The sequence below is a fragment of the Macaca fascicularis genome, chromosome 6 (assembly GCF_037993035.2).
Source record: "Macaca fascicularis isolate 582-1 chromosome 6, T2T-MFA8v1.1".
NCBI classification, from domain to species: Eukaryota; Metazoa; Chordata; class Mammalia; order Primates; family Cercopithecidae; genus Macaca; species Macaca fascicularis.
The window spans coordinates 12,301,050-12,317,539 of record NC_088380.1 but is presented as its reverse complement, the minus strand read 5'-3'; the positions used below and the strand labels follow the sequence as shown (position 1 = coordinate 12,317,539).

The window sequence follows — 16,490 nt, the reverse complement described above, 5'->3', positions numbered from 1 at the left end:
AATATTACATTGCCATTCATTTTTTTCCTTAGACTTATCAATGTTTGCTATATGTACATATGCTTAATATTGGGGAGATATATATATATATACACACACACACATTTATAATTGTTATATCTTCCTGACAACAGGACACTTTTATCATTATGTAACAATTTTCTTCATCTCTTGAGTCTGTTTTCTATTTAAAGTCCATTATATTCAAGTATAGCCTCCTGGTATAGTTTGGTTTGGTCCAAATTTCATGCTGAAATGTAATCCCCAGTGTTGGAGGAGGGACCTGGTGGGAGGTATTTGGATCATGGGAGCCGATCCCTCATGAATAGCTTGGGCCATTCCCTTAGTGATAAGTGAGATTTTGCTCCGAATACACACAAGATCTGGCCACATAAAAGTGTGCGGCATCGCCAAACCCCCACTCTCTCTCTCTCACTCCTGCTTTCTTATGTGATATGCCTGTTCCCACTTTGCCTTCCACCACGAATGAAAGCTTCCTGAGTTCCCCCCAGAAGCATATTCCAAGATGCTTCCTGTACGGCCTGAAGAACTATGAGCCAATTAAACCTCTTTTCTTTTCATAAATTACCCAGTCTCAGGTATTTCTTTATGGCAATGCAAAAATGGCTGAATACATGACCCCTGCTTTCTTTTGTTTGTCATCAGCATGCAATATCCTTTTCCACCCCTTCACTTCCATTCTATATATTTTTAAATTTAAAATAAGTCTCTTATAGACAGCATATAGTTGAAACTGCTTTTAAAAAAATTTATCCACTCTGTGTATTTTGATTTTGATAAATTTAATGCATTTATGTTTAAGGTAATCATTGATAAGCAAGTACTTATTGTCATTTCATTAATTCTTTTTTGTCTGTCTTGGAGTATTTTTTGTTCCTCTTTTCCTCTCTTGCTATCTTCCTTAGTGGTTTGAAGAATTTCGTGGCTATATTTTGATTCCTTTCTCTTATTTTGATTCCTTTCTCTTTTCCTCTTGTGTATCTTCTATAGGTATTTTCTTTGTGATTACCATTAGGCTTACATAAAATCTTTTATAACAGTCTATTTATGCTGTTAACTTCAATTGCATACGAAAATGCTACACATTTAATTCTCCCTCCAATACACTTTGTTATTGATGTGACAATTTACATCTTTTCATGTTGTAAATTGTTGTCGTTGTAGTAATTCCACTACATTTTCTTTTAACTTTTATATTAAAACCAAAAGTATTTATACATTACTGTTGAAGTATCACAGTAGTCTGTGTTTGTCTACATATTTACCTTTACCAAGGAGCTTATACATTCATATGCTTTCATATTTGTCTTTTTTGTTTCAACTTGAACTCCCTTTAGCATTTCCTGTAAGGCAGTTCTTGTAGTAATGAACTTCTTCAACTTTTGTTTTTTCTGGAAGTCTTTATTTTCTCTTCACTTTTGAATAAGAATTTTGCCAGGTATAGTATTTTTTGTTGACAATTTTTTTTCATCACTTTGAATATATGGTTACACTTTCTTCTCGCCTACAAGGTTTCTGCTGAGAAATCTCCTAGTAATCTTTGTGGCTCCCATTGTTCTCTTGCATCTTTCAAAATTATTCCTTTGTTTTTGACTTTTAACAATATGATTATAATATGTCTTGGTGTATATTTCTTTGTGTTTATACTTTTGGGGTCTTTTGAGCTTCAGCAATCTGGATATCCGTTTTTCCTCCCAAACTTGGAAAGTTTTTTTGCCTTTAGTTCTTTAAATAAGATTTCTTCCTTCTCTCCTTTCCGAAACTTTTATAATGCATTAAAATAAAAATTTGAACAATAAAAAACTTCATTAGGTCTAATAAGTCCCTTAAGTGTTCACTCTTTTTCATTCTTTTTCCTTTTTGCTCCTTTGACTAAACAATATCAAATGACCTCTCTCTGAGTTCACTAATTCTTTCTTCTGCTTGACAAAATCTGCTGCTGAAGCTCTGTATTGAGGTTTTTGGTTTTATTATTATATTCTTGAGCTCCAGAATTTCTGCATGGTTCTTTCTGATAGTTTCTACCCCTTTGTTAATATTTCTATCTTATTCATGTATTATTTTTCTGATTTTGTTTAGTTGTCTGTTTTCTTGTAATTAATTGAGCTTCAAGATAATTGCATTAAATTATTTGTCAGCCAATTCACAGATCTCAATTTCCTTAGGGTCATTTAATGGAGATTTGTTCTGCTGCTTTGCCTGTATCATTGTTTCCTTATTCTTCATGGTCCTTGTAGCTTTGTGTTGGTGTTTGTGCATTTGCAGAAATAGCTACTTCTTCCACTCTTTATAGACTGGCTCGGACAGAGGGAGACCTTCATCCATCAGCCTTGGGAGATATTCCGGGTGCTTCTCAAACCCCTTCTATGGATGTGTATTTTCTGAACAAATGCATGGGTAAGTAGACAGATTTACTAGTTTCTTTCTTTCTTTCTTTTCTTTCTTTCTTTCTTTTCTTTCTTTCTTTTCTTTCTTTCTTTCTTTCTTTCTTTTCTTTCTTTCTTTCTTTCTTTCTTTCTTTCTTTCTTTCTTTCTTTCTTTCTTTCTTTCTTTCTTTCCTTCCTTCCTTCCTTCCCTCCTTCCTTCCTTCTTCCTTTTCTCCTTTCCTTTCCTTTCCTTTCCTTTCCTTTCCTTTCCTTTTCTTTCCAGGAGCCTTCCATCTCTTACCCCTTCTGGTATCTGACCCCTGTACCACAGGCTGGGACATTGGAGGCATACTACGTTTCTATCCATTATTCTCTGTGAAGAAGCTCCTTCTCCCTATCTCACAGAGCCATGCCAGTAGCAGTAAGCCCCACCTCTTTTTCTCTGTTCTTAACTGTCTATGGACATCTGAACTATGCCAGTTCTCTCAGAACTCTATGTGAGGCAAGACAGAATCTGTTTCTTTAGGCAGTGAACTAAAAAGCCAGGGTTGTTGGAAGCACAGTCCATTCTCTCTGCATCCATGAGGGAGAAGTTGTAGGCTGAGGCTATTTCTCTTGGTGCTGAGCTGTGCTGGCTTGGAGAAAGAGCTGACACTAGTAAAGTAAAATTGCTCTTACCTGGTTCAATACAGCCATTCTCAGCTTTGTGCTTATCTAGAAGCCTGCAATTTCTTAACTGGATTCTGACCCTCTCATAAAGGTACACAGACTGATGATATTTGGTCCATATATCATTGTTAAATTGGTGTTTCTGTGTGGGAAAGAGTTGAGACTTCTTATTCTGCCATCTTGCTGACCATCTTCATTGATGTTTTTAGCTTAGTTTCTTCTTTCCAACGTTGTGCTGAAGAATCCTATTTCTGTGCACCATTTACTTTAACTTATTTTTTCTTTTTAAACCCCAGTTCATATTCTTCTAGTTACTGTTATATATGAATGGAATTCATGAATTCTAAGTATGAGAAAATCATACTTGTAAAAAAAGAAGTATTTTTCCTGAAAATGAGAATTTATTTTCCAATTTCCCAGTTCTCCTGAATAACTGAAAAAGAAAACCTGTGTTAGTCTTCTCACCCTGCTCTGACAAAATACCACAAGCTTAGTGGCATAAACAACAGACTGTTATTTCCTCACACTTCTGGACACTGGAAATCCAAGGTCAAGGTTCAGCAAGGTCGGTTTCTGGTAAAGGTTTTCCTTCTGGCTCTCAGAGGGTAACCATCTCACTGTGTCCTCACATGACTCTTCTCCCCTGCACAGGAAATAGAGGCAGAGACAGAGAGACAAGCAGAGAAACAGAGCACTCCCCAGTGTCTGGTCCTCCTCTTATACAGACAGCAATCCCATCAGATTAGAGCCCCACCCTTATTATCTCATTTAACTTTTATTACCTTCCTAAAGGTCCTTTCTCCAAATACCATCACATTGGGGATTGGGACTTTGATTTTCAATATGAATTTTAGGGGGACATATTTCAGCCCATAATAAAACTCAGGAAGTTTGGGTAATTATACATGAGCTCAAGTTGTGAGTTTTCAACTTTTTTGATCGTATAACATCAGGGATACACACAGTAGCAATCTACACATTCCAACCATGTGCCAGTTCTCTGATTAATGAGACTTTCATGCATGCTGACACATTAATATTCATAAATGAATATTAGCATTTCCTGGTAATCTATTCAAATTTTTAAAACCAGTATTTTATTCATAGTTCGATTAAAATAAAATAAACTGAATTCTAACAGATCATGTGCAAGAAACAGGAAAAGGAATCTATCTCCTTCTGCCTGCTTTATGTTTTATATCAGAAATATCTGTGTACATTTAAGAGAGAAAGTATTTCTATGGCTAATGTTAATTTTGAATTTTTAAAAATAATAAATAATATGTCAGTCTTATAAGACTACTATTTTATAAAGTTTTCAAAAGTATCCCCTAGTTATCCATAATTTTTCTCATGTGTGAAGTATATATGTACTTGATTGTTTTATATACTGCTTGTTTTTCAGAATTGTAATAAGCATTTACTCATTTTACTTTTTTTTCACTACAGGCGATAAAAATGGCCATAAGTATTTTCTGTGTCTTTGGGAAAACAATATAATTGCAAAGATAAAACATTTCTGATATCGAGAAATTTTCTACTCAATTGCTGCTTGATAGTCAAGATAAATTGGCTCTGATGAAGCTGCTCCCAAAATTCAGAAATGTCTGCACATACATTTAAATTTTTTTTTTTCTGAAAAATTAAACCATGTACTAACAGGGGTTCCAGTGGTACTCTGGTTTTTAAATACTCTGTTGAGTTACATGCTGAAATCTGCAATACTAACTGCAATTCATTATTATGAAAATCATCATATGAATTATATGATTATATGAAATCATTTCAATATCATTGTATGAAAATAATAATTATTTTCCTATAGCATTCTGCTATCACCACATTTTAATTTTTAATTTTTTTACTGAAGGCAGATACTGTTATTCAACAAGTTTCCTCTGTTATTTAATAATGAATCTATCAAATAATGGGAGGTAGTCAATATCCATGTAATTTCTTTACAGAATACTTCATTTGTCTAAAAAATATTTAATTTAAAATAAGTTAGAATTAATGCATACCTTTGGGTCTGAGGTCTCATCCTACCTCTTATGACCTCAACAAATAATTTCTCTTCTTTATGCTTCGGATACAAAACAAGGGAGTCTACCCAAATGATTTCTAACTTTCTTTTAGATAAAACATGCCATGATAATCTTGTGATATTAAAAACTAACATTTTAGTCAGACTCATTAAAAAAAAAAGTATTCCACTTAATAGCATCTCTGACAAAAATGTAATTTTTAATTCAACCCATCTCCCTTTTCAAAAAAAAATTATAAACACATACCATATATACTTATATTGAATCTAATAAAAATAACAGTCTGAAATAAAAAGTAATAAGTAATCAGAGATGTACTTGCCATGTTTGTGTCTTGCCTTTCTTATGTTGTGAACAGAAATTTTAAAAAGGGCAAGGTTCCTATAGCTCCCCTCACTATTATCCTTGGTTAGGAGGCTTGGAATGCAAACAATTTGGCAACCTCAGATGTTTTTATATAAGTCATATATTTACATGTGACATCATGCAGAAGAAAAAAGGATCTACTGTAAAGATTCAATTAAAAAAATGTGCTTAAAACACTCAGTGCAGTGTCAGACATAGAGCAAATGTATATTGAATGTGGGTTCATTCATTCCTGTGGCCATTTTCAATGATGGCTATGCTAATACATTATTTCATCTCACGTCTCTCCTTAGAGTGAAATTGACACTCATCTCACAGAACAGGAAGTCTATGTCAGTCCATTTTCATACTGCTGCGAAGAAATACCCAAGACTGGGTAATTTACAAAGGAAAGAGGTTTAGTTGACTCACAGATCTGCAGGGCTGGGGAGGCCTCAGGAAAATTACAGTCATGGTGGAAGGAGAAACAAACACATCCTTCTTCACATGGTGGTAGCAAGGAGAAGTGCCGAGCAAAGAGGGGGAAGAGCCCCTTATAAAACCGTCAGATATCCTGAGAACTTTCTCACTATCATGAGAACAGCACGGAGGTAACCACCCCCATGATTCAATTACCTCCCACTGGGTCCTTTCCATGACTTGTGGGGATTATGAGAACTACAATTCAAGGTGAGATTTGGGTGGGGACACAGTCAAACCATTTCAAAGTCTCTGTGTTTTCCTGCTGAAACTGCTCAGGGCTTCTGACTCCTGAGATGACTGGAGTACATCAAAATGAAGCCACCTACCTTCTGATACAAGGACATTTACAGAACACAGTTTCTTCCTGTTTAGTTTGTGTGCTCTTGCTCTCCTTCTGTCAGAGAAGCAGCCATCATGGTATGAGGAAGCCCAGTGGACACGGGGAGACCACAGTTAGGTGGCCCAGCTGACAATGCCAGCCAAGGCTTCAGCCAATAGCCAGTGTCAACCCCCACCCCACCGGTGAATAAGCCTCAAATCCCCTGCCACCCTGCCTCCACATCGTCCACTGAGGCTCCAAAATTGGAGCAGATGGGCTGTCCTCACTATGTTCTGTTCAAACCCTCACCTGCAGAAACTAGGACAGGCTAATACATGATTATTGTTGTCCTAAGTAATAAAATATTGTGACCATATATAGAAAAAGATAAATAGTATAACTTCTTTTATTTTCTTAAGTGGAACAATTTTGAAATGGACACTCCCTTCCCAACACTGTTGTTAGTTAATAAATGTTGACTGAATTGAATGAAGGCAAATTTTAGAACAGAGGCATAGACTAGCATGTACCGCACCCATTATCATCACATAAAACTCCTGAATGAGGATTATTGTAATGAAGAAAGAATAGTTCTAATAGGGGGCCAGAAATAGGAGAGTGTAGTAAAGACAGGCATAATATAATAAGACAGCTAAAGACATCATATATTTTATATTTGTCATTCTCATATGTATGGAAAAACATTTTATATAAGTCAGGTTATCATTTTATTAAACTATTATTGATGCAAAATAATACTTTAATACAAACACTTCATTTCTTCCATTTACTTTCCATCATCACTGAGCTTTAGCCAGAACCTCTCTGGCAACTGGGGATCTCACATAAAGTAAGGTGTGACCAGAGGATCCTTTTTACAGAAAAGAAGGCACAAGAATAGGCCCACATCAGAAGGTTTTATCATGTTCTCCACTACCCAGAAGTGGATGGTCAGAGAGTTGATGATAGGCTGGACAAAGGTACAGTTTGCAGTGCCTGCTCAGAGCTGATATGCCCCAAGAATGGATGCTCTTCTCCTAAGACCTAGTATAGATTTTGAGTCAAAGGCCTTTAGATACATTGCTATACCCTGGGGAAGAATACATGTGTTCAGGAGTCAAAGGTAAAAAACATCAGCTTTGTTGCTGTTTTGGGTTTTTGTTGTTGTTTTGTTTTTTGAATTTGTGCCTTCTGTAGCTGTAATGCTGGGTTCTGCAGGTTCAGAGGTCCTGATCCCCAAAAGGGAAACACTTCCAACAGGGCACACGGCAAGTTGCTACTGTATCCCAGTTCCTTTGGGCAAGAAGGGAATTGTAATAGTTTCCTAAGGCAACCATAACACATAATTACTACCAACTGGTCATCTAAAACAACAGAAATTTAGTTTCCCACAGTTGTGGGGCCTAGAAGTCGGAAATCAAGGTACTGGCAGGGCCTTGCTCTCTCTGAAGGCTCTAGGGAAGAATCTGTTCTTGCTCCTTCCCAGCTTCAATGGCTCCACACAATCCCTGGTACTCCTGGGCTTCCATCTGCATCTCTCCAGCCTCGCTTCATTTTCATATGGCCTCCATCCGCATCCTTGCATGTGTTTGTGTGTTGTCTCCTTTTCTTATGAGGACACCATCATCTGGTAGGACCTTATCCTAACTTCCTCACTTATATCTGCACAGATCTTATTTCCAAATAAAGTCACTTTCTGAGGCTCCAGGTGGACATGAATTTGGGGGACTGTGATGAATAATTTTATGTATTAATTTGACTGGCCAGGGGATGCCCAGATTAAACATTTTTTCTAGGTGTGGTTAATGATCAGACATTATTTCTAGGTAAATTCCCCAGACTGGAATTTACACCATGCACTCTCATTGAATTACACCACCAGCTTTCCTGGGCCTACAGGTTGCGGACAGCAGGTCATGGGACATCTCAGCCTCCATAATCATGTAAGCCAATTCCTCACAATAAATATAAATTGTGTGTGTGTGTGTGTGTGTGTGTATGTATGTGTGTATATATATATATATATGTTTGTATCTCCTATTGATTCTGTTTCTCTGGAGAACTCTGACAGATACAGGGAGTAGGGAAGAATCCTATTAAATTCACTACAAAGAGTCACTATCCTGGTAGTGGTGATTGAATTTGGCCAATAGGAATGTAGAGAAACCAAGAGGAAACTTCCCCTTTGCCTTCTGAAGGGTCGCTGAAAAATCACTGACATGAGGCAGATTAGTAGGAGAAAGGCGCACACAATTATTTAATGACTATATATGGAAGCTTTCAGAATGAAGACCCAACACCCTAGTGGGGTTTGGAAACTTACATATCATCCTTGCTAAACAGGCTGTGGGAGAGGGGAGAAGAGGAATTCTGTTGAGGGGGTTACTAGGGAGAATGAATGGATGCAGGAACAGTAATTCACTTGTAAATAGTTCTCTTTGACAGCGAAAATGTCTGCTCAGGTGTGGTTACATTCTTGGTCTTACAGGAGTGGGAAGAAAATGAAAAAACAATTGTTCTCCTTGGTGTGTTGGATCTTGGGCGGATAAAGGAACTTCAACTCCTTTGGTGAGATGGTAGCAGCAGAGAGGTCAGAGAGACCTTGAGGCTTTGTCTTCAGTTGAGCATGTCAAAACACCATATTTTGATGTTTCTGAGTCCCAACATGGGAAGTAAGAAGTGTGTTCTACATTTAGAATAGAGAAAAATGTAATAAAATTTAAGAAGTACCTACATACATAAGCTACAATTTTATTAATGTGTTGTCAATATTGACATTTTCTCAGATATATTTAAATGTGTATTTTTTCTATTGGGGTATATGTACATACTCTAAAGTTAATTTGGGGGTTACAGGTCTTTGAGTTTTGACAAATTCAATAGAAGATTTGGCTCGCTCAAAGGAAAATTTAACTTCCATGGTTATTTAAGAGAAACATGACTTTGTACTTCTAAATCATCTTGGGAACCCATATAGTGTTTACTATAGTGGCACATAACATTTCAAGCAGGAGGCTCGTATTTCATACTGGTGGAACCTGAAAAAGTCATTCCCCAAATTACACAGAATTGGTATTAAAAACTGTACCCACACATGGGGTCGAGCTTCCCAATAATATTTCTACTAAGATAAAGGACAGCATTACAACCTCTTCCCATACATTAACTCACTATGAGTTTGGATGCCCTAAATACAATACCCTTTGCTCACGAACAACAGTTTTGTTACCAAGTTGTCTGACCCCATTTAGTCAAACCTGTCTTCAAAATAATGTTGATATGCTCTGGCAATGGTCATATTTTAGTGATGTGCTGATAGGCTTCACAAGTATTGCTGCCCAATGTAGCCTTTAAACAAATCTTTGCAGGGCAAAGCACTGGAACCAATTCCCCTACAAGTCAGTCTCCTGAGCAGTCACTCTTGCAAGGAGCCTATTCCTCTGCAGCAGATTACCTCATCTGTGATTATTACTAGGGGCGGGAGGTGACTATAATTTGAAGAGTGTGGTCTTTTTAAAACAGTTTTGTAGAAAACAGTGTGAGAAGGGTTAGGGATTACTGAAGAATTCATTAGGCTTGTTTTTCGTCTGCCCACTCTGACAAATCCAGAATTCTATTGTTCAAGTCTCAACGCAAAAGAAGCGTAAAAGAAAATGCAAGGTCAAGTTTCAAAGTCCTCCTCACCAAAAAGTTGAAAATGTATTACCTGCATACTTAATTTTCCTAAGGATTATACTCTCTCCTCATGCTCAAGGCTGTGCATGAATTCCTTTTTACTTTCGCTCAACAAGTAAAGGTAGGCAGTGTATTGTATTCTGGGACTTTTCAAGATGCCAGGGACTACAAACATTAAGCACATGGGGCACATTGCTAAAAATCTTAAATGTAAAAAAGCAAATCAGTGTCATCAAATGTTAAAATGCAGGGCTTTCCAGAAGGCATCAAGAAACATTTTGCCAAAAGAAGAAAAATAAAACTCCTATAAGAAGCTCAGATGTTGGCTCAGGCAACCAAATCAGGTAGAAGAATCAACTTATTCTAAGTTGATTCTTAGATAAGTTGACCAAGGGTCAACTTATTCTACAGAGAGAAATTATGAAAACAAAAGACACCAATCTGTGACCTCGTCATGAAAATCTGATAGGAAAATCATAGCAGAAAGAATTTAGGGTAAAATTTTAGAGATATTATAATCAAGGACAGGGTAAATTGCCCACTGTCATTATTTTTTTTTCCCCAACATTGTGCCAGAATTCCTAGCCAGAGCAATAGATTAAAAATGATAATAATAATAAACAAAATGTATAAGATTTCAAAGAGGAAGTCACCAACCTGTGTTTCTATGTTAACAATTGTCTACTAAGAAAGTGCAAACAAAAACATCCACCACGAACTGTGTTTTTTTTTTTCCCCCAGACAAAATCTCACTCTGTCCCCCAGGATGGAGCGCAAGGGTGTGATCTCGGCTCACTGCAACCTCTGCTTCCTGAGTTCAAGCAATTCTCCTGCCTCAGCCTCCCAAGTAGCTGGGATTACAGGCGCCTGCCACCACGCCCGGCTAATTTTTGTATTTTGAGTAGAGATGGGGTTTCACAATGTTGGCCAGGCTGGTCTCAAACTCCTGACCTCAGGTGGTCTGCATTCCTCAGCCTCCCAAAGTGCTGGGATTACAGGCGTGAGCCACCACGCCCGGCCTCAACTATTATAACTAATTAGAGAATTTAGCAAGGTTGCTGATTCATGCTGTTAAAGTGTGATTCATGGTTGTTGGCAATATTCCCTCTTCTAATTCTAATGTTTTCTCAATTTACTATTTTCCCTCCTCACCACATTATCTGCTATCTATTGCTCTATTTTCCAACATAGATTTCATTTTGGATATCTCCATTACTATAACTTTCTATCTGTCAGAAAAACATTTGTAGGATTTATGAACCCATTTTTCTCTTATATGAAAGTGAAATTATAAGATATGTGTGTTACTTACTTGACCTTCTCAACAGTTTCCACCTTGTCTTTTGTACCAGGTAGCAGCTCTTACTGATGTTCACACTAGTGATCACTGTTCTGCAAATTCTGCATTTTGCAAATGGGAAGAAAACACCTGAGTCAAAATTCAGCTTAAAAGAACTGAATTAGGCCTCTATGCCTCTATGCAGTGCTCTTCCACTCCCACCAGCAGTTCTAATCACATGGGCTTATCAGAACGTTCCAATTAGACAAATAATGATCTGGGCTTAAGAATGGTCAATACAAGAATGATCTCCAAACAAAACAAAACAAAACAACCTGAGTTTCCACCATCCAGAGATGCCCTGCCTTGTCTCAGGAGTCCCAAACTCCTTGGCCATGAAGTTAAGAATTGTTGGCCCTCTCTTTAGGGTTAGTGACCAATAACAGAGACAACATAATTAAATGCATGTATAATATACTCTCATATATATACTCTCTCTCTCTATACACGCACACACACACACACACACACACACACACACACACACACACACACACTATATACATTGTATTAGTTTGCTGGGGCTGCTATAACAAAGTACCAGAGACTGTGTGGTTTGAAAAACAGTAATTTATTCTCTAACCATTCTGGAGGCTAGATGTCTGAGAACAAAGGCAGGTTTCTTCTGAGCCTGCCGTCCTTGGCTTGTAGATAGCTGTCTTTTCCTTGGTCTTTCCTCTGTGTATGGCTGTGTCCTAATCCAATGTTCTTATAAGGACACCATTTGTATTAGTCTGTTTTCATACTGCTATAAAGTACTACCTGAGACTGAGTAATTTATACAAAAAAAGGAAGGTTTAATTGACTCACAGTTCTGCATGACTGGGAAGACCTCAGGAAACTTACAATCATGGTGGAAGGGGAATCAAGGCACATCTTACATGGCAGCAGGAGACAGAGTGTGAAGTAGGAAGTATCACACTTTGAAACCATCAGATCTCATGAGAACTCCTTTACTATCATGAGAACAGCATGAGGAAATCGCCCCCATGACCCAATCACCTCCCATTAGGTCCCTCCCACAACACATGGGGATTACAATTTGAGATGAGATTTGGGTGGGGACATAGAGCCAAACTATATCATTTCGCCCTGACCCCTCCCAAATCTCATGTCCTTTTCACATTTTAAAACCAATCATACCTTCCCAACAGTCTCTCAAACTCATAACTCATTCCAGCATTACCTAAAAAGTCCAATTCTAAAGTCTCATCTAAGACAAGGCAAGTACCTTCCACCGATGAGCCTGTAAAACCAAAAACTAATTAGAGAAGTCACTATCACAAGAACATCATGGGGGAAACCACCCGCATGATCCAATCACCTCCCATCCAGGTCTTCCCTTAACATGTGGGGATTACAATTCGAGATGAGAATTGGGTGGGGACACAGAGTCAAACCATATGATCAGTCCTATTAGAGTAGTTTACCACCTTAATTACCTTGTTCTAACTTTAATTGTCACTTTCTTATCTTCAAATACAGTCACATTCTGAGGAATTGAGGGTTAGGACTCCAACATATGAAATTGAATGGGAGGGAATGAGACGAATTTCAGCCCATAACATACAACAAACAAGTAGCTCCCAAATGTTTTGCATAGTGCATGAACTTGTCTACGTTGTCATTATGTTGACGGAATTCTACACAGCTTCACTTTCCAGTTTGTGGGATGTGTCCCAATATATTTTACTCACGATCTCACTCATCCCAAACCTATGGCCTATGTAAGTACAAATAATATATTATGAAGATTTGCACCCTCCATGACCATTCATGACTTTCTATCCATATGCACTAAATTGGATGTATATTCAAGTTTCGAAGTTTGACAATTCAGAGACATTTTCATTCAGATGAATCACAGTGGAATTTGTCACATTTTAATGTCTATATTTATTCATCCTGACAGGAAATACAAGCTCTCTGGGTCAGAAAACAGAGATCTTAGTGCTGGTCCCTTATTCCTTAATTTCTCCAGGGGCAAGGCAATGACTGCCTGATCTTCCCTGCACATGCAGAACAGGAAAGCCTCAGTGTTATGAAACTCAGAGCATATTTAGTGTGGCTGTCATATCTGTCCCTCTTATTTTTTCAGAGAGACAGAGAAATGGAGACAGACACAGAAATAAAATATGTTTCCGGAATATAAAGAAATCATCTCTAAGGAGAGGAGGAGAAGGTCTCTAATCTGGAATATAAACCAGTGGTTCCAGGATAGTCAAGAAAGGAGTTTGTTATGCTGCAAAGGAAGCAAATGTCCCTGGAGCAACATAGAGTTTCTAACTTGCAAGGCATGTCTACCATTAAACCATTCTTTAACCCAGGTTGAGAGTCACTGTTGCTCGGAACATAACATGTTCTGACTGTGCGGAAATGTGTAAAGATTCATGGAGAATTTTTTTTTTCCCAGCAGAAATGTCTTCTCATATTACCTCCAGCTGTGCACAACAATTGGCAACATTGTAGGGTGCTGAAATAGCATCATCTTACTCAATCTTGAGGGAGGGAGGTCTGGCTCCTCTGCCGCTTCCTTCACTTTTGCCCACGTTTATCCAGTTTAGTTTATACTGTTGCCTGGCAGGAGGAAGAATTTTGAGCTCAATCTTCTGCTACACTACAAGGAGCAGGCCTAACAAAGTCACTCTGCTGGCTTGCATTCCTAGCACAGGTGAGAGGAGTCCATCAAACTTAGTTTGCTTTTACTAGAGATTCCTGGACTTCACACTTCTTGCTACTCCTCCCTCTACCACCAGCGTATTAGTCTGTTTGCATGCTGCTGATTAAGACATATCCAAGACTGGGTGTATCACAAAGAAAACGAGGCTTCACGGACTCACAGTTCCATGTGGCTGGGGAGGCCTCACCATCATGGTGGAAGGTGAAAGGCACATCTTACATAGTGGTGGGGAAGAGATAATGAGAGCCAAACCAAAGGGGAGACCCCGTATGAAACCATCAGATCTCATGAGACTTAGTTACTACCATGAGAACAGTGTGGGGAAACTACTCCCATGATTCAATTATCTACCACTAGCTCCCTCCCACAACACGTGGCAATTATGGGAGCTACAATTCAAGACGAGATTTGGGTAGGGGTGCAGCCAAACCATATCAGGTAAGAATTTCACCTGTGTTGCTATCATCTTTGTCCTGGTCTGACAGGGGAGCAGCCCACTGCCATTCTTGCCTTCCTGTGACCTGTCACCTGTCCTCCACACAGCATCCAGAACTCTGCATTGAGGTTCTAAGTTGGGTAACTTAGGTCAAAACTTGCCCCTGGTCAAAACTCTCCGAAGTCTTTCCCCCGACTTATAATACAAAAAAGGCTTTTCTGTAACTCAAATGCTCTACATTATCCACCCCTCGACTGTCCCGTTAGTTTTCCTTTTTCCATTCTTTAAATTTGCTAAGAATCATCTGACTCCAGGCATTTGCAGTTGCTGTGCCCTCCGCCTCGAAGACACATCTCCAAGATATTCCTAAAGTGTTCTGTCTCACTTTGTTCCAATCACTATTCAAATGACATGTACTTAGAGAAGTGTCTCCTGAACACTTCATCAAAAACAGCACTCTTACATCTCTAGCCCCATTTCCTTCTTTATTTTTCCTCAGAGACCTTACCACTTACAACCTGGCACCACAATAAGGAAAGGTTGGTTTCTGTGCTTACTGTCTTTGTCCTCCTCCAGAATGTCAGTGCCACAAGGGCAGTGACACTTCCCCACCCGCATACCCTGGAGCATGGCCTGCCCTTGAGAAGGCATTTAATGAGCAAGTGAATGAAGGAATGAACAATCAATCAGCCGTCACCCAGCAAGGGGAGTAAAACTGTAGGGGGCCGACTAAAGGAGAATGAAATTCTCAAATACCACTACAAACAATGGATGGTAGCTGTTTTGGGCTGAGATGTGTCCCGCCAAATTCATAGGTTAAAATCCTAAGCACTGGTACCTCAGAATGTGATTGTGTTTGGAGATAAAACCTTTACATAGATAATTAAATTACAATAAAGCTGTGAATATGGGCCCTAATCCAATAAGACTGGTGTTCTAGAAAAAGAAAGCTTGGAGGCACAGAGACACCAGGGATGCATATGCCTAGAAGGAAGACCATGGAAGGACACATGGAGAAGACTCCTCTGCAAACCAAGGAGCGAGGCCTCAAGGTAATCCGACCTGCCAACATCTTGATCTTGGACTTCCAGCCTCCAGAACTGTGAGAAACACATGTCTGTTGTTTAAGCCACCCAGTCTGTGGTGTTTCGTTGTGGCAGCCCCAGAAAACTAACCCGGCAGCTACACTGGATAAACTAAGAATTAGACAATAACCTAATCTAGAAATACAGAGGTGAACACAGTAAAAGCAGATGCAGGAATGAGTTTTCTTGCACAGTAAGCTAAATGACCTGAAATCTAAAATATAGGCAAAAAACCATCTCATAAATTAGAGAAACCAAAGTTCTGATAAAATTTTGTCAGGAAATACATATAATATTAATTTCAAGTAAGAGGCCTATGAATTACCTATTGTTAAATTTTTGTTGGGAGGTAGAATAGAGTTTAGCTTTTTTTTTTTTTTAACACAAGGTCTCACCCTGTCACCCAGGCTGGAGTGTGGTGGTGTGATCTTGGCTCACTGCAGTCTCAAATTCCTAGGCTCAGGCAATTCTCCCACCTCAGCCTCCCAGGTAGCTGGGACTACAGGCACATGCCACCATGGCCAGCTCATTTTTTTGTAATTTTTTGTAGATATGGGGTCTCACTAGGTTGCCCAGGCCGATCTTGAACTCCTAGGCTTAAGATTTTAGCTTTAAATAAAGGGAACTGAATTAAATAAACACCATTTGGTTGTGGTTGACTATTGATGATTTAGAGCAACAATTATTGTAAATTTATTTATTAAAGTTGAAATTTAACTTCATTTCCATGTCTTTAGTATACTGAGGAATAAACAATGTAGGTAAATAAAAGTGATTTATGCTTAATGAAAAACAATATGTCATATAAAAAGAGTAAAAACTATGAAACTTTGGTTTAATGAATAGATGTCAACCTGAACAGAGATCGCTTAATAATTTGTACAAAGTCATGAATTTTTAAGAATAAAATTAAAACTAACTTGTTCAAAAAGTAATTTAGGGGTATTTAATTATGTTAAGCCAAAATTTCCAGAGAAGAACACAGGGCTGTGAGATGGTAACAAATAATGAAAAGCGAAGTGACCAG

At 38.3% G+C, this 16,490-nt stretch overlaps 1 long non-coding RNA gene across 1 annotated transcript; it reads left to right on the top strand.

The window, feature by feature from the left end:
• The first annotated feature begins 2,312 nt into the window (after positions 1-2,312).
• Positions 2,313-8,973, top strand: LOC135971087 (uncharacterized). The gene is made up of 3 exons (XR_010587165.1): positions 2,313-2,418; positions 8,075-8,191; positions 8,737-8,973. It is a non-coding gene; the product is annotated as an uncharacterized lncRNA (long non-coding RNA).
• The last annotated feature ends 7,517 nt before the right edge of the window (positions 8,974-16,490 follow it).